Here is a 23838-nt window from a genome sequence, read left to right as displayed (position 1 = left end):
CAGGAATTTCAGCAGTTATTTGTCTTTCTATTTATTGTCTCATGTGTTACATGAACACCAATAATCAAAATTATTGAATGTCTGAGAACTGCCTATATGCTCTGACCTTCATGGATTTCTTTCACGCAGAAACTTTAACTCTATCAAGCAACTTGACAAAATTATTAATTTAATATCAACCTATCTGAAAAAATAACTTATGTTATTTTATGTTATGACACATATATTGACACACTGGCTTCTCATGAATACTAATGACCTCTGTAACAACTTCAAACCTTACTACCAGTGTATACATCATGTGAACAACAACAATCATCCACAAATCATTCTTAGCAGATGAGGATTATACAGGGTGTCTCAAAAGGTACGCAACAACTTCAATAAATTGTAAGACCCACACTAATTAAGACACTCACACCATATTTCGCTTATGTAACAAGCAAACTCACAAAGTTTTGTTTGTGTGTGTTTCAGGTTGTCTTGAGGAAACACAGTGACAATGGTTGAAGAAAAGATGCAGGGTGCGGAATGGTTTATTCAGATCAAATTGGACATGTAGGTTCATAGGAACTTACAAGCATGGTACAGGAAGCAACCACCCTAGCAGACATCAATATGTCAGTGAACAGGAAATTTATGCTCACAGGAAGCATTGATGTGAAGCATTGTAGTGGAAGCCCTGGAACAAGGGAAGTTGACATGGAGTGGATATGATTGGCTTTTCAACATTCAATGTAGACGTCTGTTCAGAGAGTGTTGGAGAAGCTGCAAATCCCTAGGGTGACCATGTCCTGGATCCTCCAGAAATGTTTACAGATGTATTCATAGCATTTGCTACTGTTGCACAGGTTGAAACCAGACCACAAGTGATACATATGCAATTCACTGTCACCATATTTAATTGTTTTGAGGAAGATGGAAATTTTCTTAACAATCCAGGGTCTTCTGATGAAGCAACATTCTACTTGTATAGTAAGGTAAATATACACAATGTTCCCATCTGATGCACAACTGATTGGCGTACTGTGATGGAAGAGGTATATGACAGCCAGACAATGAATGTGTGGCATTTGATGGTTGTAAGTGGATTGTGGGGCTATTTTTTTCTCAGGAGAAACAGTTAATTCTAATAGCTTTTTTGTTCTAACACAACTGGCTGGCCACCAAGACACAGTCATTTTCCAACAAGATGGTGCACTGCCACATTGGGCTTAGGACTGCAAAAGATGTTCTAGACCAAGTGCTTCCAGATCACTGGATTGGCAGGGATGGTCCAATTCCCTGGCTTCCTAGGTAGCCAGCCACTACACCAATAGACTTCTTTCTGTGGGGGTATGTCAAGGACAGTGTCTACTAAATACCTGTCATGATTTGAAGAACCAAATCGTTCCTGGCACTGCCACAATTGATGTGGACATGTTGTGCCAAGTGTGGATAGAGCTAGAATGCAGAGTGAATGTTGTGCATGACACCAAAGGCACACTTGTTAAACCTGACTGGCATAAAAGCTTTGTGAGATAGTGTGTCACATACGCCAAACATGGTGTGAATATCATAAGTAGTTTTTAAGCTGCAACACATTAAAGTTGTTCTGTATTTTTTGAGACAACCTGTGCTTTACCACTGGATACAGTGTAACCTTCTATTGCTGAGTGACCATTGATACATCACATGTTAATATTCAGCCAGTTTGCAAGCATTTAGAGCCAGTGGCTACATCTTCTGGAAGAAGTGTTGATGGGGAAGGAAGAGGGGTGAAGGAAAAGGGCTGGTGAGGTTTAGGAAATGGGAAGGAATGAGAGAGGAAGCCCCCTTGTAGAATTTTGCACAGAGCATAACTTAATCATAGCTAACACTTGGTTCAAGAATCATAAAAGAAGGTTGTATATCTGGAAGAATCCTGGAGATACTAAAAGGTATCAGATAGATTATATAATGGTAAGACAGAGATTTAGGAACCAGGTTTTAAATTGTAAGACATTTCCAGGGGCAGATGTGGACTCTGACCACAATCTATTGGTTATGACCTGTAGATTAAAACTGAAGAAACTGCAAAAAGGTGGGAATTTAAGGAGATGGGACCTGGATAAACTGAAAGAACCAGAGGTTGTACAGAGTTTCAGGAAGAGCATAAGGGAGCAATTGACAGGAATGGGGGAAAGAAATACAGTAGAAGACGAATGGGTAGCCCTGAGGGATGAAGTAGTGAAGGCAGCAGAGGATCAAGTAGGCAAAAAGACAAGGGCTAGTAGAAATCCTTGGGTAACAGAAGAAATATTGAATTTAATTGATGAAAGGAGAAAATATAAAAATACAGTAAATGAAGCAGGCAAAATGGAATACAAACGTCTCAAAAATGAGATCAACAGGAAGTGCAAAATGGCTAAGCAGGGATGGCTAGAGGACAAATGTAAGGATGTAGAGGCTTGTCTCACTAGGGGTAAGATAGATACTGCCTACAGGAAAATTAAAGAGACCTTTGGAGAGAAGAGAACCACTTGTATGAATATCAAGAGCTCAGATGGCAACCCAGTTCTAAGCAAAGAAGGGAAGGCAGAAAGGTGGAAGGAGTATATAGAGGGTTTATACAAGGGCGATATACTTGAGGACAATATTATGGAAATAGATGAGGATGTAGATGAAGACGAAATGGGAGATAAGATACTGCGTGAAGAGTTTGACAGAGCACTGAAAGACCTGAGTCGAAACAAGGCCCCGGGAGCAGACAACATTCCATTAGAACTACTGATGGCCTCGGGAGAGCCAGTCATGACAAAACTCTACCATCTGGTGAGCACAATGTATGAGACAGGCGAAATACCCTCAGACTTCAAGAAGAATATAATAATTCCAATCCCAAAGAAATCAGGTGTTGACAGATGTGAAAATTACCGAACTATCAGTTTAATAAGTCACAGCTGCAAAATACTAACGCGAATTCTTTACATACGAATGGAAAAACTGGTAGAAGCCGACCTCGGGGAAGATCAGTTTGGATTCCGTAGAAATGTTGGAACACGTGAGGCAATACTGACCTTACGACTTATCTTAGAAGAAAGATTAAGAAAAGGCAAACCTACATTTCTAGCATTTCTAGACTTAGAGAAAGCTTTTGACAATGTTAAATGGAATACTCTCTTTCAAATTCTGAAGGTGGCAGGGGTAAAATACAGGGAGCGAAAGGCTATTTACAATTTGTACAGAAACCAGATGGCAGTTATAAGAGTCGAGGAGCATGAAAGGGAAGCAGTGGTTGGGAAAGGAGTGAGACAGGGTTGTAGCCTTTCCCTGATGTTATTCAATCTGTATATTGAGCAAGCAGTAAAGGAAACAAAAGAAAAATTCGAAGTAGGTATTAAAATTCATGGAGAAGAAGTAAAAACTTTGAGGTTTGCCGATGACATTGTAATTCTGTCAGAGACAGCAAAGGACTTGGAAGAGCAGTTGAACAGAATGGACAGTGTCTTGAAAGGAGGATATAAGATGAACATCAACAAAAGCAAAACAAGGATAATGGAATGTAGTCAAATTAAGTTGGGTGATGCTGAGGGAATTAGATTAGGAAATGAGACACTTAAAGTAGTAAAGGAGTTTTGCTATTTAGGGAGTAAAATAACTGATGATGGTTGAAGTAGAGAGGATATAAAATGTAGACTGGCAATGGCCAGGAAAGCGTATCTCAAGAAGAGAAATTTGTTAACATTGAGTATAGATTTAAGTGTCAGGAAGTCATTTCTGAAAGTATATGTATGGAGTGTAGCCATGTATGGAAGTGAAACATGGACGATAACTAGTTTGGACAAGAAGAGAATAGAAGCTTTCGAAATGTGGTGCTACAGAAGAATGCTGAAGATAAGGTGGGTAGATCACGTAACTAATGAGGAGGTATTGAATAGGATTGGGGAGAAGAGAAGTTTGTGGCACAACTTGACCAGAAGAAGGAATCGGTTGGTAGGACATGTTTTGAGGCATCGAGGGATCACAAATTTACCATTGGAGGGCACCATGGAGGGTAAAAATCGTAGAGGGAGACCAAGAGATGAATACACTAAGCAGATTCAGAAGGATGTAGGTTGCAGTAGGTACTGGGAGATGAAGAAGCTTGCACAGGATAGAGTAGCATGGAGAGCTGCATCAAACCAGTCTCAGGACTGAGGACCACAACAACAACAACAGGAAAAGCCACCCAGAACCTTGAGTCAGTGGAGACTTACTGGATGGTAAGTTTCCCCTGACCCAGGGTTCTGGGCAATTTCCATCACGAATGGATTGGAATGATACTGTCTGCTGAGCTTGAATATTCCTTAGTTATTTTTTTCTGTAAATATTTGTTTCTGGTGTATTTTATGAGCTCCTGGGTACGTATTTTCTCTTAGTTTAATACTAATTACATACAACAATGTATCTTTTAAATTTTATCATCAGAGCACATTCTATCATATTCATTCATATAATCTCCTGTGAATTGTCCTATATCCTGATGAGCTTTCTGTACAATGTATGATCTATAAGGTGTAGTGGGACGAAATTAAGCATCACCCATCCACCAAAGTCAGCCCAGTTTGCAGGTGACTATAAGTTTAATTTAGTTTTGTTTATGTGTTTTTCTTATTATTTGTAATAGATGTGAATTATCTAAAAGTTTTGTATTTTTTTTTATGTGTTTCATGTACGGAGAGGGCGGCGCAACGAACGGAGACAGCATCTTCGTTGCCGCGACCATGGAGGAAATTGCTGGCCGCTATACGTCACGGGTCGACAGCCAAGGAGCAACAGAAGATCCTGGAACCGAGTTGTTGCGTCGTGCTTCTAAAAATTAAAAATGAAGTTTTATACTCTTTTTGTACAACAATGACGTCATATAGAGCTTAATCTTATTGAAATGTCAGTCACTAACTCTCAACGCTCAACTTCACATCTGTATGTGTAGGAAGCTAATAAAATAGTGTATGCTACTAAAGCTGAAACACATGTCTTGAAGATTTATTTATGAAGAATTATGTGAACGGATTAATAATATATTTGACAAGATTCGTGATTCTTACGGCGTTCACCGAAACTTTGAATCTAAAAAGTTTATTTAATGTGTGATTCTCATATCGATTAGATCAAGATAACGTGTGTCAATATAATTTCTGAGGAGAAACAAACGAAATTTAAATTCGAAAAAGTTACAAAAACCAATTGGCCCAAGTGATGTAATTCTTTGCACACGACTCAACTGATGTTTTACAGTTTCGTTCAAGAACCATTCTATGACAATTTAAAAGAATATGAATCATTTTTGAAGTGGGTTGTAACTGACGTAGGTGACGAAGTCTGCACATGGTCATACATATATCAAACGAAAAACTAATACGTCGTTACACTACACCGTGGCGACCTTAGAAACAGGACTTGTGTGCAACTAAGGCACACAGGTACGAAACAAAGCATCAAGAGTCCTTCGGAAGTCAACGCGAGTTTTCGTGGAGCCTTCACCAGCCAGCGGCGACTTCGCGGGTGTGGGCATCTGACGAAGCGCAGCCAAGCAGTACGGTCATGCAGTTGTTCCACGAGAAGGTGCATCTGTTGGGCAGCAGCTGAACGCTGCAACCCGACAATCTTTTTTCTCCCTAAACTAATAGGCCCAGTACGTCAGCTGCGGGGTGTTCCTCCGGCTGGTATTAGAGGTGTTGCTGAGGGCTTCGCCTGTCTACGGCGGTGCCGGGCGTGGTGGCAGCCGGTGACGTTCCGGTGTTCGACTCAGCGTCCTGGCCGGTTGCGGAAGCGGGGTCGCAGCATCTCAGCGGCTGCATCGACAGCTGTTTCTTCTGCAGCCCCATAGCAGCACTCTGATCATCGAGAACTACAAATTACAATATTAAGCGTCCGGTGAGTTTGTTTCAAGTTGGAAGTGGAGTGTTGTATATAGGGAGTGTGATTTTATAGGATTGTTGATTCCAAGTCTGCGTGTGTAAATAGTTAATATCTTACAATAATGTCGGGAAGTGAAATGTCAGACGAAGAGCAATCTATGTCCGATAGGAGCATGAGATCCCTTTTTAGGGCGATCGCTAAATTAAAACAATCTAACGGGGATTTTCTAGCTGAATTAAAACAGTCTAACGAAGAATCTGCTGCTAGATTAAAAGAGGAACTAAAACAGGAATTAAAACAGTCTAATGAAGAATCTACTGCTAGATTAAAACAGTCTAACGAAGAATCTATGGCTAGATTAAAACAGTCTAACGAAGAATCTATGGCTAGATTAAAACAGTCTAACGAGGAATCTACTGCTAGATTGAAAGAGGAACTAAAACAGGAGTTAAAACAGTCTAACGAGGAATCTACTGCTAGACTTAAAGGGGAGCTAACAAAATCTACAGACAGGTTGCAGGAATATCTTAATGAAACCAGTCGAGAATTAAGTTATAAAATAGAGTCTTCTAAAGTTGAAATGCAGGAAAAATTAGTAGGACTTAGTAATAAGATTGCTGATAATTGTAAAAGGTTAGAAGAACATATCCAGGAATCGCGCGAGGAAAAAGCTCGCATGCGAAACGATATTACTGACTTAACCGAGAGACTAGATAGTGTCAATAGCTAAGTTGTAAATGAAATACAGAAAAATAACAATATGTTACGAGATGAATTTTCTATGCAAACAGAAACTGTTCGCAGGGAATTATTGAAATCTATTAAAGAGGTCTCTACCAAGCTTGTAGAGATTTCTTCAATAGATAATGTAGAATTAGAGACATTAACTCATCAAGCAGAAAAGGACCATACCGAAATCGAAAACATGAAATTTTTAATTACTGAAATATGCAGTAACCTTGAGACTGCCAAAGATAATATTGACGAAGGTACAGAGCGTTCACATCGTGAACACAGTGAAGAATCGATATTAGCTAATCGCGTTTCCAATACAGAAATGCGAATACAGGAAATTACAAAACGGTTATCGGAATTAGATAATAATGAAAACATTTCAGGTAGCAGAGGTAATAACATAATCAGAGACAACAGTCGCATCGAATTTGCTAGCTCGGACGACAACAATATGAATAAAGAAATCACGGCAAGCCAATCCGATGCAACTCCGTCTCTGCAATCTAAACAAAATCCAACTATTTCTCTCGCAGAATGTCTGGATGACATAACGACAAATTCAAATGTAGCAAGTCGATTTCCTGTATTCAAACCAGGAGGCGAACTTCACCCTATAATCTTTATAAAAGCTTTTGAAACATCATTATCTCCTAAATGGAGTAATGAAAAACGCATTCAATGTGTAATAGGACATTTAGAAGCAGAAGCTGCGGAATGGGCAGTACTGCATAGAACTGAATTTAGGGACTGGGATGATTTTGTTAAGCAGTTTAAACAAAGTTATTGGTCAAGAGGAAAACAACACCACCTAACTTTAGAGTTGTTAGACCCTCCTCCTTATTATAAACGGTGGAGAGGTTTTGGGAGTTATTTCAAATGGAATTTAAACCATGCTCAATTAATTGAAAAACCAATTATTGAAAGTCATCTAATACGAGTCCTAATTAGTAGGTTACCATATTATATAAAGGAAAGAAAAATGTTACTCTAAGAATCATAGGTGAGCCTTTACTAGCTGCTCTACCTTGGCCACCAGTAAATGAGATCCAACAATGCATTCCAGACGAAAAAGTTTGCGAACAGATTGTAAAAAATGCCGAACGGAGAATTAAAAGTTATAATCAACAGGCTATAGAACCCTCAATTCAGGTAGGAGATCTTGTGTTAGTACGATCTCATCCTAAAAGTTCTAAGATCGGTAAGGAATGTAGAAAATTCTTCTTTATCTTTGAAGGTCCATATGTTGTACATAAGATTGTACATCCCAAAGCATTACTTCTTATGGAACCTTCATCAGGTGTAATTAAAGGATTATATAGTGTTGATCAGATGAAACCCTTCATTCCTAAATAAGTTAATATTTAGTATATGTTACGCACGGAAGAGCGTTCATAGTTTATTCATGTGAAGTTTTTCATGATAGTTACGTATTATTTTAAAGAATGAAACAGAAAGCTTAAACAAGTGTTCTACAATAATCTACTGGTACTTCAAAAAGAGAAAGATAACCAAAAGGGGGATTTATATGAAAGAAATTTTGCTCTTAGGTCAAAAGGAATTTTGCGTATTTTAAATTTACTCGGATAGTAGGAACCAAAGGGGATGGTTAATAGTTGTAGGGACCATGGGCGTCCAGAGCTATATGGCTCACGAGAACATAGCAGAGTGCCTTTAATAGAGGTTTGTAATAATGTTAATATAGAACACACCAAATGGGGCTCTCTCGCTTGTTTCTCCTAAATAAATTGCCATTACCCAGCAAGGTGTCCGAGGGTAAAGAAAGCCGTGCCGAGATTCTAAAGAAAGTTTTGCTTGATTTCTTCTTGACCTCAGGTATAAATAAGGCATTAGGGAAAAGAATGACGTAAAGTAAATAGTACTATTAGTTATTGTGAGAAACTTAGTAGTAATATACATTTTTGGAAAGAATAACTCTAGTAAATAAATGAAACTGAAACTAATCTATCACAATTTGAATGCTCTGTCCTAATGTAACAACGTTAAAGAACATACTAAATTAGTATTTATTAGCAACTATTAACTGAAGAGGAGCAATCTCCCTATATTCGGTTACGAATTACCATAATAGCACAATTAAGAGTAAATGACAAACAGTCACAACAATATCGTATTAAAAGGATTAAATCTATCTAAGAGCAAGGACTCTAGGTTACGTAAAATGTGAGGAAAATGTATTAACAGTTAAATATTGTGTATTGAAAAGTTTTAATTTCGGTTAAAACCTGACAAACTGAGCTTGTGGGTGGGGTATGTAGTGGGACGAAATTAAGCGTCACCCATCCACCAAAGTCAGCCCAGTTTGCAGGTGACTATAAGTTTAATTTAGTTTTGTTTATGTGTTTTTCTTATTATTTGTAATAGATGTGAATTATCTAAAAGTTTTGTATTTTTTTTATGTGTTTCATGTATGGAGAGGGCGGCGCAACGAACGGAGACAGCATCTTCGTTGCCGCGACCAGGGAGGAAATTGCTGGCCGCTATACGTCACGGGTCGACAGCCAAGGAGCAACAGAAGATCCTGGAACCGAGTTGTTGTGTCGTGCTTCTAAAAATTAAAAATGAAGTTTTGTACTGTTTTTGTACAACAATGACGTCATATAGAGCTTAATCTTATTGAAATGTCAGTCACTAACTCTCAACGCTCAAGTTCACATCTGTATGTGTAGGAAGCTAATAAAATAGTGTATGCTACTAAAGCTGAAACACGTGTCTTGAAGATTTATTTATGAAGAATTATGTGAACGGATTAATAATATATTTGACAAGATTCGTGATTCTTACGGCGTTCACCGAAACTTTGAATCTAAAAAGTTTATTTAATGTGTGATTCTCATATCGATTAGATCAAGATAACGTGTGTCAATATAATTTCTGAGGAGAAACAAACGAAATTTAAATTCGAAAAAGTTACAAAAACCAATTGGCCCAAGTGATGTAATTCTTTGCACACGACTCAACTGATGTTTTACAGTTTCGTTCAAGAACCATTCTATGACAATTTAAAAGAATATGAATCATTTTTGAAGTGGGTTGTAACTGACGTAGGTGACGAAGTCTGCACATGGTCATACATATATCAAACGAAAAACTAATACGTCGTTACACTACACCGTGGCGACCTTAGAAACAGGACTTGTGTGCAGCTAAGGCACACAGGTACGAAACAAAGCATCAAGAGTCCTTCGGAAGTCAACGCGAGTTTTCGTGGAGCCTTCACCAGCCAGCGGCGACTTCGCGGGTGTGGGCATCTGACGGAGCGCAGCCAAGCAGTACGGTCATGCAGTTGTTCCACGAGAAGGCGCATCTGTTGGGCAGCAGCTGAACGCTGCAACCCGACAACCTTTTTTCTCCCTAAACTAATAGGCCCAGTACGTCAGCTGCGGGGTGTTCCTCCGGCTGGTATTAGAGGTGTTGCTGAGGGCTTCGCCTGTCTACGGCGGTGCCGGGCGTGGTGGCTACTAATACGTCGTTACACTACAAAGGCCAATGAAAAAGACAGTACCACATAGTAGGTCACCATGAAATATTTTTCAGTGAGCTTTTTGGTCAATTTATCCATGTGCTGATGCCAACACACTTATCCCATCTGGTTGCCAAGGAATTTAATATACAGAGTTTCCTTTAGTGTGTGAGATATGCTTCTGGTACCTATAATGTGTAATTATAATTGCATTGAATTTCATAGTATGAACTCTGGAATGATAAAGCATTGTGTTGTTTGCTGTGAGCAAAATGTAAGCGTATTCCATTTGTAAGATTACTTACTTGTTTGTCAATTATTCTTCCTTGGTACACGTTTAATCACATAGTCTCTTGCTGAAAATTTTTTGTACTATTTAATGGTGTTGAGAAAGAACTCATGCTACACCATGAGTTTTATGGTCTCTTACTGGCATATTTATTTTGATTTAACTACCATGTAGCGACAACCAGTCATTTACACAATAGCTGAGGTTGTTATTGGTTTCCTGATGACACTTCCAATGATGCTACTCTTCTGTTCATAACAGTTTTCCAAAAAGCAGTGTTACTAGTCAAGCAATCATACATACTGAATATCAAACATTGTCACACTAACACAATGGCAGCTTCTGAATAAGTCCATCATTAATGCCTCTTTTGCTGTCACTTTCACATCCAACTGTAAACTGTCCATTAAGTTCATACATTACAATGTCCATATAATTACATATCTACTCTTTGCAGTTCATGAGCTAGTGGCTATATGCATAATTGTATCTCAGACACAAAACAGTATCAGACTAACATCCATGTATGTCTGACTGTACACTAATAATCCAGTACTGTTGAAATGAGTGACACTGTAATGTTACCTGGAATAATACTACCTGCTTATTTAAAAATAAAAATGTCAGCTAAGAGGTATTTAAATGCAGACTTTTGGTGCTTCATTGCAAATTCTGACATAAAAGTGTTGTCTGCTTGATTACTTAGTGAAAAGTTTTTTACAGAAGAGCAGACAATTACAGACAGATGTTCACCAGTTTAATTCTAGCTGTCAACTGGAGGTGTTGACTATGTGATTGCTTGGTGTGAACTCAGGATTTGTGGTCGGGGAAAGGGGGGGGGGATATTTAAAGAATAGTGTGTGAATATTTTGTAAATTTAGTAACTCTATTGTATTTTATAAAAATGCAGAGGTCATATTAGGAAGTGACATCAGTCCACTGAGTCGAGCAATAATTTTGTTTAACCAAATAAAAGGTGAGAAGCAAAGTATTAAAGTTCAGTGTACTATTTTCTTAACACACTGTACACCTACACAGTGTATTACATTTTTATATAAAATTTCAGTTCATAATTTTGCTACTTTAGACAAATTTGTAATTAGTTGCTTCTTTGGTCAAATTCAGAAAAATTAAGACAACCAAAGTATAATGTTGACTCTGGGAATTAAAGAGGCTGACGAAATTTAATGGCAAAACATTTCAGGGTGTGCCAAAATTTTAATTACAGATATTTTCTTAATTAATGAGTTTTTTGAGAAGTTCAAGTGGTTACTCTAAAGAATGAAATTATGGGTAATCAGCTAGCTTTGTCAGTCTCCTCAGATTTACTGATTAGCTCATGACTTTTTTCCCACTCACTTGGTTTTAGAACAGTTACAAATACATATTTATTTCAAATAAATAAATTTTATGCAAAACTGTGTCATGAGAATCAGTAGTTCTTAAATTATGATGTATATAATTGGCTTATCTCAACTATTACTATATAAGAATTTGGCATTCCTGTATACCCTTTCTATATACATGTGTGCATAAGTGGAATTATTTGAAAGAAAAGGGGAAAGACACTGTTTAAAAAAGTAGAATGGTAGGAAGTGGATAAAATCTATTTTGCTATGTTTCACATTGTTGTATTGGCTGTGACTGATATGTAAGTATTTGGACCAATTTTCGGTATGCTAGTGTCATCAGCAAACATCACAGTTTGTGAAGAGTCCTCAATAGTTTTCATCAAATTATATATATGGGTGAAGAACAGGACTGGTGCAAACACTGAACCTTGCAAGGCACTATATTTCAAGTTTTTCCTATCTGAATTTAGTTTTATTCCTGCTTAATCACTTGTTAATGTGGCCCTCTGTCAAATGTAATTAAAATATGATTCACTGTATGCAAGGGAATAGTCTTTGTGATCATAATATTTTAATTTCTTTTGTAGAATTTTATGTTCTCCACATTCAAAAGCCTTGACAAATTCAATAAAAATGCTATTAGAGTAATTTCTTTAATGAATTCATTCAGATATTGTGTTCTGTAACTCCCATAATGGAGGAGGGTCTACAGGAACACAGAACAGATCAACTTACACTGTTGCAGGTGGACACAACTGTTAACAAACTCCTTTTTCAGGTCTGGAGGCCAAAGGGATATTGACTGGCCGCCATTTGGCATCATGTGTATGCGGTAAGGTGGGGCATGTGGTCAGTACACCATTTTCCTAGCTGTTTTGCTGACTTTTTGGGCCTGGTAGCCACTACTACTCATTCAAGTACCTCCTTAATTAGCATCACAAGTTTGAGTGCACCCTGTACCAGTTCTCCCATAGAGGAAAAACTTCTTTACAGTACTGGGAATTGACCCCAAATCTTCTGCATGGCAGCCATCTACTCTGACCATTCAGTTACTGGTGTCATATAGTGCTTGTTATTGGGTTGATAATGAAGAGTATGTTCAAAATTCAAGTGACAAACATTTTATAAGTATACATCCCATAAAATTAAAGTTGGTTGAGCAGTATTCACATTTAATCTGTTACCAAAAATACTCACATTATTATTTGATGTCGTTCTCCATGATGATTTGTGATGTCTGGGCCTACCTGCAGTTTGCTGCCTGGAAAATACCTATGAGGAGATTGGTTCTCTAAATAAGGTAGATAACACCATGTTTGTAGTTTAACTTTTGATACCTTTTAATTTACTTCTTTGCACAAAACAGAATGGAAGAAAGACAGACAGAACTTTGAGAATGTGATAAAATTATGGATACTAGTAATGTACACCCTTACCAAATTTTGATGAACATAAAACTACTATGATGGTCTCTGCAGCCCCTCGTTTTATGTATTTCAACAAATGGAAAACAGAGAGCTCTTGTTGGTTTCATTAAATAAGCTAATTAGAATTGCAAATTCTGAGTTTTCAATACTTTCATGACAAAATCTAATATTGTAACATTTCTTAATAGTTAGTATTGGACAATTCATAATGTCCAATGTGGCCCACCATACTACAGATGCATTTACAAAGAGGTGCAGTGTCTTCTTCATTGTAAAATAAAAAATTTTTACATGAAAACTGATTTTTTACCAGTTGTTTAGAATGTAAAAACAATATGACATTTACAATTTTTTTAATTACAGAATGCTGTTTGTTGCTTACATGCATACTCCTGTATGTTCTCATGTATGTCTAAATTGCATAATTGACTTTCAATAGAACAATTTGAGATTAAAGAAAACGTGAATATAGGAGCTTGTGTGCCATGAAGTTTTGAAATTTTCTATGTCAGCTAAACAGTCTATTGAGTTTTGCAGTTATTTATGAGTTTGGCTTGAACATTATAGTTTGCAAGAGGTACCCTTGTAATTTATGTTTCAAAAAAATACAAAATCTTGTATGACAACAGTTCTTAATAGCACACTTCATCATAATGTTCAACTTGATCCACCATACAATACCCCCACCTCACCCCACTCCCCCAAAATCCCTGTATCTCTTGCATGAAATTTATAGATGAGATACTGTATGAATATAACAAGTGAATTAAGTCAGCATATGAAAGTACATATGTGTAAAACATAACAGAAAGAAGAATTTTTACAATAAACTTTGTAAGGCAGCTGTACTTTTTGATGTACATAATTTCTTATGTATAATACTGTGTGATGTAATGATACGGCACTTTTTAAATTATAGTCATTATGTCACTAAATGTAATGGTAAAAGTAATGTTTTTGTGAACAATAATACAATTCAAAGAGCAAAATTGTAAAACGAATATTTTAGTATAAATGCTTAAACCATAAAAACAGCTTAAAAGATAAACATTACATCCTAGTCACACATTATATTTGAAGCACTGATCATATATAAATCTAGTCATTACTAATCTTACAAGAAATGGTGTTTAAGAAAACAATAAAGTCAAAAGTAGTTAATAAAAATGTTAGTAATCCAGTCTAACTTTACTTTTTTTCTGCAAAGTGTCCCTTGTACAAGTTTGGTACAATTGTTCTTACTTCCATTATGTTTACACCAAAAGATCATAGAATTTCATGGACTCTCAATTCAGTAAATTCTGTTAAAAATTTCTTTCTTATCTGCCTCTCTTGTGTTTTGTATCTTGCTGGTGAGAGAGTATCTGGCCTCTTTTGTACATATAAGTCCCTTGGCTGTATACTTAAATCTGCTAGAGATCTCCACCAGATCAAATTATACTGAAATGATGATGACATAATTATTTACAAAATAATGTTGTGTCAGGACAAATACAATATGTTGTGCATAAGAGGCAATCAATGCTCGAGTGTTTACATGCAACAGACACTGCCTTTGCCTTAGTTGTCAAGATCAGTAAAAAAATATGTTATTTATGCAGTCAAAATTCATAAAAGATCTGAAAAAAGAGTAATATTATACTTTATTCTACTTTGCATAATTACCTCAATTTATTTACAAAATATTACATACAACATGTCATTAATAGCTTCGCTGGGAATGTGAGATGAAAAGCAGGGGACTGTGGGAAAGAGTCACATATCCTCATTACAAACAACATCAAACAGAAAAATCGAATTATCATGTAAAAGAAATTGTATGGTATATACAGGTAAATGTCATGAGATATGACACCATCATCATCTTCCAGAATGCAATACTGAAAAAAAAGATAAAAAAATTGTCGCTAATACTGAACTATTCCACAAAACACTACTTAATGTTTCTGTTTACAATTTATCTGTGTATAGTGTTTAATTGAAATTGATAATCAGTGTTAACATATCTACTCCTTATCATTTTCTCTGATAACCTGTATGCTAGCATGTGATCCCTTTCCTGTTGTCAGAGGCTGACTAATTCAAATACTTACAAATTATGTATGCTATTTGACTGAATTTAAAAGCAATATTTGTCACAAAATATAATGCTGTCATTGTAATGGTTTAATTCATTCACATGAGAGAAATTGAATTGATAGGTTGCTTTCAACATTGCTGTCTCTGTATTAGGTAGAAAATTAATTTTTTAAGCTGTCTTGCATATTTAAAGTCTGCAGGTAGATCTGACCTTTCTAGATAAGGTGCCTTTTCACATTTGAAGGGACTCATACAGAAAAATTTATCGTCACACTAGTATAAACTTTCATTTAGTAATTTTTGTATCTGATATTACATGAATATTGTAATGCCAGTTATTTGTCTAATGGTATTTGACCAGTGGAAGTATAGATTTCTCCCCCCCCCCCCCCAACCCCACCCACCCATCCCCTCCCAACATCGCCCCCCAACCCCCCAAATTACACATACTCATTGTTTGCTAACTACATCACAATTAGGTAGGTTTGTAAACCATTACTATGTGCTATCCCTATCCATCCTCTCAAGGGGAAACTATCTTGTTGAAGAAAAGTTATCTGTATTGCACAAAAAGTGGGAAGTGATTCTAAGCAATGAAAAGTGTAAAGTCATCCACAAGAGTACTAAAATAAATCTGCTAAATTTCGATTATATGATAAATCACAGAAATCTGAAGGCTGTAAATTCAGTTACATACTTAGGGATTACAATTACTTAAATTTGAATGATAATGCTGTGGAAAAAGCAAGCGAAAGACTACGATTTAGTGGCAGAGTACATAGAAAGTGAAGCAGGTCTACTAAAGAGACTACTTACACCATTCTTGTCCACCCTCTTCTGGAATACTGCAGTGCAGTGTGGAATTCACATCAAGGGAGACTGATGGATGATGGAGTACATTGAAAAAGTTCAAAGAAGGGAGCTCATTTTGTGTTATTGTGAAGTAGGAGAGAGGCACATGGACATGAAATGTGAACTCGGGTGGTAATCATTAAAACAAAGGCATTTTTCATTGCAGCTGGATCTTCTTGTGACATCTGAATCACCAACTTTTTCTTCTGATTGCAAAAATATCCTGGTAGAGCCCAACTACATGGTGAAATGGTCATGATAAAATAAGAGAAATCAGAGCTCACACAGAAAGACTTAAGTGCTAATTTTTCCTGTGCATCATTTGAGAGTGGAACGGTAGAGAACTAGCTTGAAGATCATTTGTGAACCCTCTGCCAAGCACTTTATTCTGAACTGCAGGGTAGTCATATAGATATACACATAGATGCAGATGATAAGTACTGACTACTGACTGTGTAGGGAGAAAGGCTTGCATGTTTATGTGAAGCTGAGGGCAATGTTGAGTACAGCGTAGCTACTGGCTGGATGTCAATACCAGACAGGCCTCAGTAGATGAACCATTTCCACTCCCATAACCCTTTTCCAATTCCCTAGATTATCAACCTGAAGTGTGATCCAACCCATGCCAAGCAGTGCATGGCACGTGGAAAGATGTGTTTTTAACAGAAGCTTAGGATACTGAGCGACCTTGCTGAGTAATTATCCTTGCACTGTGTGGGGATCTGTGGTGTCAACTGAATGAATCCCCAACTGTCATGGAACTAAAGTGGAGAAGACAGAACAAGATAAAACAAAAGCTGAGGGACATGATAACACCTCAATCTCCACAACATCAGAGCTGGAATCAGTGGAAGCTGTTTCCACAAATGGGTTGGTTCATAGACCAATCCAAAAACTTGGGATTTTCACTGAGAAGTTGGACCAGGTCAAGATTAAGTCAGGGTCTAGGACTTAGAGTAGAAAACTTCTCAAAGAGTAAAAAGAAAAGTAAGGTAAAGAATGACTTCCTAAACACAAATAGTGGGAGTTAAAAGAGCTTGAACCAAAGACCTCCCAAAAAAAAGGCTGTCTTAGGGTGAAGGAGGTAATCAGACACCTTCTACCACAAAGACAGGGAACAAGAGAGCAAGGAAGGAGACTAATGCTCCCATTTCTCAAGAGAAAATAGATACAGAAAAAAACCAAGTTAAGAAATAAGGAAACAGGGTGATAGTACTGCAGTATCAATTTTTAGGATGGCGGTTAGCCAACAGGGATATCTACTGATCAACATACCCTTGCAACAGGTGGAGCTTGTTCAGTTGGTCTTTTTGAGAAGACTAGGGAGGACACAAGTCCAGACTACAAATTCAGGAGGTCTATCTGGACAAGGGGATGGGAGCAGTGGATTGGCTTCAGGAGATGGTGCCAAAGATATCCCTGTGGGAGGAGGTGAAGCTATTGGTCAACACAGCAGCAGAGCTCTTCAGTACCACAGATATATTAATTTGGATGCTGAAACTTCTTAAGGATACTCCTCCAAAGACACTGTTTGATAAATTGTCGGTGGAGGACCAGATGGCCTTCACAGGGGACTGGAGGATAATCAACTGAAAGGTTATCCACCATCTTAGCCAAAGGTGCTAATGCTCACCTATGTAGTGGTGCTCGACTTGGTGTAAGCTGGTTTGAGTCCTGGGGAATGATGAAATTTTCGCTGCCAGTATTTGGTCAGCAAGGGAAGGAGAGGTGGTGGCATAAGGTTTTTGATCACCGGTCTTTGTGCAAATGTCCTGGATTAGATTCTACACCTCTCTACAATTTGAAGTGAGGGTGTATGACACTGTCGATGGTGATCCATTGGGCACATGCGGACATTATGCTTGGCAGCCCATTTGGTACTATTTGAGAGGAGTAGGCTATGTGCTGGCACTGGGTTTCACTCTCTACCTTGTTCCATCATCACAGAACATGAACATGACATTACACTAGACACACACACCATTATAGTCAACAACATTTAACAGATGCGTTTATATAAACACGCAACTCACATACTTCACAATGGAAAAGTGCCTGAAAGTGTGAAGGATAGAGCAAACCTTCCCAAGTAGGGGGCTGAACCTGCTGATTGGGGTCTCCCAGCTGTTAATGCCTTACAACTTAACTTTACTTACTAAACCGAACTGTTGTATCAGACAGCTGGACTCTTGCAGTGGAAGTCGGTGAAAAATCCCTAAGGGCAATGCAAGAATGGCATCAGAAATGGTACTTAGGTTTCTCTCAGGTTGCCATCAGAGTAATCAAAGGCATCAGAAGCAACCATGGTGGCAAGTGGCAAGATGGACACTGCAAGTTGTGATGCTCACTTGCTTTATTTCCTCATTGATTGTCCTCAGTGTTGACGTATTGTACTGCTATACTGTCCAAAAAATGGGGATGGAAGTTCAACACTGACTACTTTAAATGATGTAGCCAACAGGTGCACATTTGTGTTTCACAGTTCTTTACATTCACTGTTCACACACACCCTCCCCTCCCCCCCTCTCCTGATAAGTGTCATCAACAGGTTGCAAGCAAACATCAACATACTGCTACAATAGTTTACTGTTGAACATCTACGAGCAGTAAAAACCTAACCACACAGTTTACAGTTCATGCAGAATAATACAGTATGTACTGAACAGGCACTCTCATTGTTTTAACACACAGCCTAATTGTGTTACACTTATTTCACAGTTAAGTTGATGCATTGTTGTTGACCTAACCACCGAGGGTTTCTCGTCTGAAAATTGTCCATGGACTGACTGTCTCAGGACCAAAAATTGGGCCCTTATATATCATCACAATAATAGGGACTGAAACTATACATTGTTTGATGTTTAATTTACAGAAATTATAATTAAAATATCACTCATTATATTAACTGAATACATCAAAAAATTGGTTCTTTTTAACAGTTTCTTCTACCATGAGGTTCAAGCCAGATTATTTGTTTAAATGATTAAATTAACAGATATAGTTATTCAAAAAATGCTTGTTATGAAACTGGTAATTACTGTGGAATTAATTAAGGGCTGGCTTTGCTAACACATTTTCGAATAGAGCCAAATAAATACTTAAAGAATGCCAGTGTTTCATCTTCCAAATGTTCATAATTCAAACAGAATTTATGTTTATTTATAAGTCAACATAGAATTTAAGTTACAAAACAATTACTGATTTCACCATATAACAAAAGATATTAACTAGGAATAGTCGAAATAAATTAGAAAATTGATGATATACACAAAAGTAATCACAAAATTTGATCTGGTGGTATATTTTTTAAGACTGAGGGCCAACCTTTCTCTTTTATGGAAATGCAGATTATACTCATGTATGTTAACAGTAATTAGTCAAAAATGAAAAAATGAATTTTAAGGAAGCAGATGGCAAAACAAGAGGGGAAGTGAAAATATCCCAGCTTGCTTAATCACAAAGTTTTGCAGATAAACCTGCAACACAGTAAAAGGACAACTGTTGCTTTGAGCTGTCTTCTGAGAAGATAGGAGGTGGACATGGCCCTGATCTAGGAACCCTGTCTATATAAATAGGGCATTTCAAGCCATCTATGAACTGGAGGTTGGTTTATTTATGTTAGAAATCCAAACAACTCTAGAACATGCATTTATGGCAAGACAGGAATTTCATTGATGCCAAAGGAAAACTTATGTTCCAGGGACTTAGTGACCATTAGGATGAAACAGTGTGAGGAAGGAGGCCTGAGGGAAGTAATACTGGCCTCATCTCACCTGCCTTACAGGAACAATACTCCTCCTTCCCAGGAGGTGAGTAGACTGACAGCTGCTCTCAGCAGAAAGAACAAATGTTGGTTGTTCATGATGGCAGTGCCTAGAGCCTGGTGTTTCATAAGTAGAAGAAGGAAAGATGTAACTGGTATATTTTTTGGGCCCACTCTAATGGATAGTTATGTCAAACAATATTGTGTGATGGTGGAACCATCCTTATATGACCACTTGTGTATTGAGGTTGGAATGGGAGTTCAGCGGACCATGGCAAGAATCCCAGGAAAACGGACTGGGACTTATACAGGTAAGACCTAAACTCATGCTTATATGAAACCAGAACTTCAATAAGGAACCCAACAGTATTTGAGGAAATAGCATATGAAATGTGATCTGCTATTCTGATGTCATATTTAGAAAACTGCTCAATCAACAAGAAGTACACAAAGAGGACCGTACCTTGTTGTAAAAGCAATCTGGAACTGCAGATGTAGCAGATAAGAAGCTTATTCAACCTTGCAAGAAAGAAAGGACTATGAGCAAATATTGTGAAGCCCTAGTAAAATACAGTCTTTTGACTGAACTAGTAAGGCTATCACCCTGAAAGGTCTTCTGTGAGGAAGTGGAAGGTATAGTTAGTTACCTGTGCTAAACTTCATAAAGTCTTCATTAGAATAATTTTTTTTAGTGTGCTTCTGTACCAAGACGCTCATCCAGCATTTAAGTACTCTAAATAAACACTATGACCCACTGGGCGCAGATATTTAAAATCATTGCTGCAGCACTTGATAGCAAGAAGCTGTGAAACAGAAGAAAGAACAACCTATCTTTTGTTGAGAAATTTTCTAGAGACTTCATTATCCCTTGTACTTCTGGTCGCCGCCATATTCAGATGTGCTACATAGCACTGTTACAAGTTGTGTTTTTATTTTGTGTACAAACTATGTGAAATGATGAACAAATGTTTCGGTACCTCGGGTGAAGATATAATGTACTTACGCACGTGCAAGGACATTTAACTTTAAGAAGGAACGGATTGACAGGGCAGCGATTATTGGAATGTGCCACGTACAAAAGAAATATCAGATGTAAATCATGTATTTATTGTGTATTTGTCAATGTCTAGAAGTTTAAAGCCAATTTGTTGAAAATATATTAATATTTTATGATGCAGTAATTTTTTTCTTATTCTTTTCTTTCACTAACCAAAAATGATGTTCAAACTGTATAAGAGCTTTGTTACAGGTTCGCTCTTTATCGTGGTGTCTCGATTGTACTTGGGAGATCACTAATGTGTTAAATTTCTGATCTATTAATCTTTCTCTTATGAAATTCCACTAATTTGCTTTCATTTCCATTTTTATATTTAAATAGGTCCTTTAGGTATTTTCATCAAAGATTCTGATTGCGTGAAGGCAATCTGGGTCAAAAGGTCAATTAAGAAAACTCCTTCATGTAATCAATCCGTACATCTCCTGAACACAATCAAGAGCCAACACATTGGTGATCAATTAATAATCTCTCAGTCTTTTTAAGTCATACAAAAAATGCCACACAGGATAGCCATAAATACGCAATCTAGCATTAGGTTGCATTTTGTCAGTAAATATTACCAACAAACAGTGACAGCATCACTATTATTATTTACTACTATTTCTTGTACAAAGTAAGCAAGTTCCTAATGCCAGAAATTTGACGGAAATTTGATGTTATTTCTTTATCACCCTTCTTAAACAGTGGCTTAACTTGAGCATATTTCAACCATTCAGGAAATATTCCACTGATAAATGTCTGGTTATGCTACTTAACTCAGAACCACATTCTTTAATAAACTTTGTTGATATTTCATCATACCCACTAGATGTTTCTGATTTTAAAGATTTTGTGATGGACATTATTTCTGTTGGGGTAGTGAGGGTCAAATTCATATTACAGAAGTTACTTGAAATGTCTGGTCCAAGGTATTTCATAGCAGCATCCACAGAACCTGACAACCTCATCTTTTCAGTGACAGTAATAAAACGTTTGTTAAAAGGTTCTGCAACACTATACACATCTGTCACCAGTGTATCATTTACTCTTAATGCTATTTGTCCCTCTTCATGTCTGGTTCTACTGGTCTCCTCCTTCACTATATCCCATATTGTCTTTATTTTGTTATCTGATATGACTATCTTTTTCCTTGCAATATATTTGCTTTGATGTCCATATTGCAGTCTTTAATATTTTGCCGTATTTCTTGTAATATGCTAAATGAAGTTCTAAAAGATTGTGAAACAACAGTGACATATGATTCCAAATGTGTTATTATTGGGGGAGGAAACAATGTATATAAGGATCAAAGTGTAAATGCAACCAGATCTCTGAGAGAATCGTTAGGAAAACTTAAATATTCCAGTGTATATGTCATAAGCATTCCACACAGGCATGACCTGATTGATGCTTCATGTGTAAACAGAGAAATCATCAACACAGACAGAAAACTCAGGAAGATATGTAGCTATTTCTCTAATGTTACATTTACGAAGCAACAAGCTCAGTGAGAGAACATTTCACAAAGAATGGCCTGCACAGAAACAACTATGGTAAACAAATTCTGTGCAAAGAAATATTAGAAAAAATTAGCAGGACACAAGAACATGTACGTAGGCCTATACACTGTCAATGAGCGAAGGCATAGAAGATACAATACTGTATCCAGTATCAGACTCAAAACAACACAAGATGAAAGAACAGAAGAGGAAACTACACTCTGCCCTGTAGAGGAGGGAAAAGCAGTGTCATCACCAGCAGAAAAAGAAGCAGTGTCATCACCAGCAGAAAAAGAAGCAATGTCATCACCAGCAGAAGAAGCTGTGACAGAGATCCTGCAGGCGAGATACAGGAGAGGTGAGAGAACAAAGAAGCAAAAGCATCTCAAGGAGGAGGATTTTTTGTACCAGCAGGTAAAAAGAAAAGTGTCATAGAAAATCAAAACATCAACACAGGCAGACAGTACAGGTCATAAACACGACCATAGCAGACCACTATGGCTGAATTAGTAGGCAACATAGGAAAGCCAGAAAAAATATTTAAAGAGTATAGACAAACAAAGAAAACAAACATAGATAAGCTACAAAGGCTATTGGAAAGCGAATAGTTTAGTGAAGTATACTTAACAGAAAATGTAGATAAAAGATGGGAATTATTCTGCAAAACATTATGCCATTACATAGATGTTGCATGTCCATTAGTATGTAGAGAAATAAATAAGAATAAGAATAAAAATTGGGTCACAGTAGAGGTAAAAAGGGAGAGGGAAGAGGTGAAAAATATGTATGAAAAGTGTCAGTTAAGGCCAACCCAAGAAAATAGGGATGCATATAGGGAAAAGAATAAAACATACACCAAACTGATAAAACAGACTAAATCGACATATTATTAAAACAAGATAGCAACCTCAACAAATAACTCTAAGACCATATGGCCTCTCATAAATGAAAAGAGGAAAGGTGTAGGTGTGGAAAACACTGATAACATAACACTTGAGGTAAATGGGAGGGAACTGAGGGATGCACAAAATGTCAGCAATACTTTAATCAAACACTATATTGAAGTTGTGGACAAATTAATAACTCAAAATAATATTTCCAAAATAAACACAATAAAAATTCTATGTGAGACAAAAAAGCTTATTCCTGATCTCAACTAATGAATCAGAAATTGTAAAAATAATACATAGTCTAAAAACTAAAAACACTGAGGGACTTGATGTTACATCCAATAAACTAATCAAATGCCGTTCACAATGGCTAGTAAGGCCATTAGCCTGTCTGATAAACTTATCTATAGAAAAAGGAATATTTCCAATGTGCCTGAAAAACAGTAAAGTAATCCCTGTACATGAAGGAGGCTGCAAAAAAGACCTACGAAACTACAGACATATAACTAACCTGTACATAAAGGAGGCTGCAAAAAAGACCCACGAAACTACAGACATATAACTATTACATCT

This window comes from Schistocerca piceifrons, chromosome 6, assembly GCF_021461385.2.
Source record: "Schistocerca piceifrons isolate TAMUIC-IGC-003096 chromosome 6, iqSchPice1.1, whole genome shotgun sequence".
Taxonomy (NCBI): Eukaryota; Metazoa; Arthropoda; class Insecta; order Orthoptera; family Acrididae; genus Schistocerca; species Schistocerca piceifrons.
Note: the sequence above shows the minus strand (reverse complement) of the source record.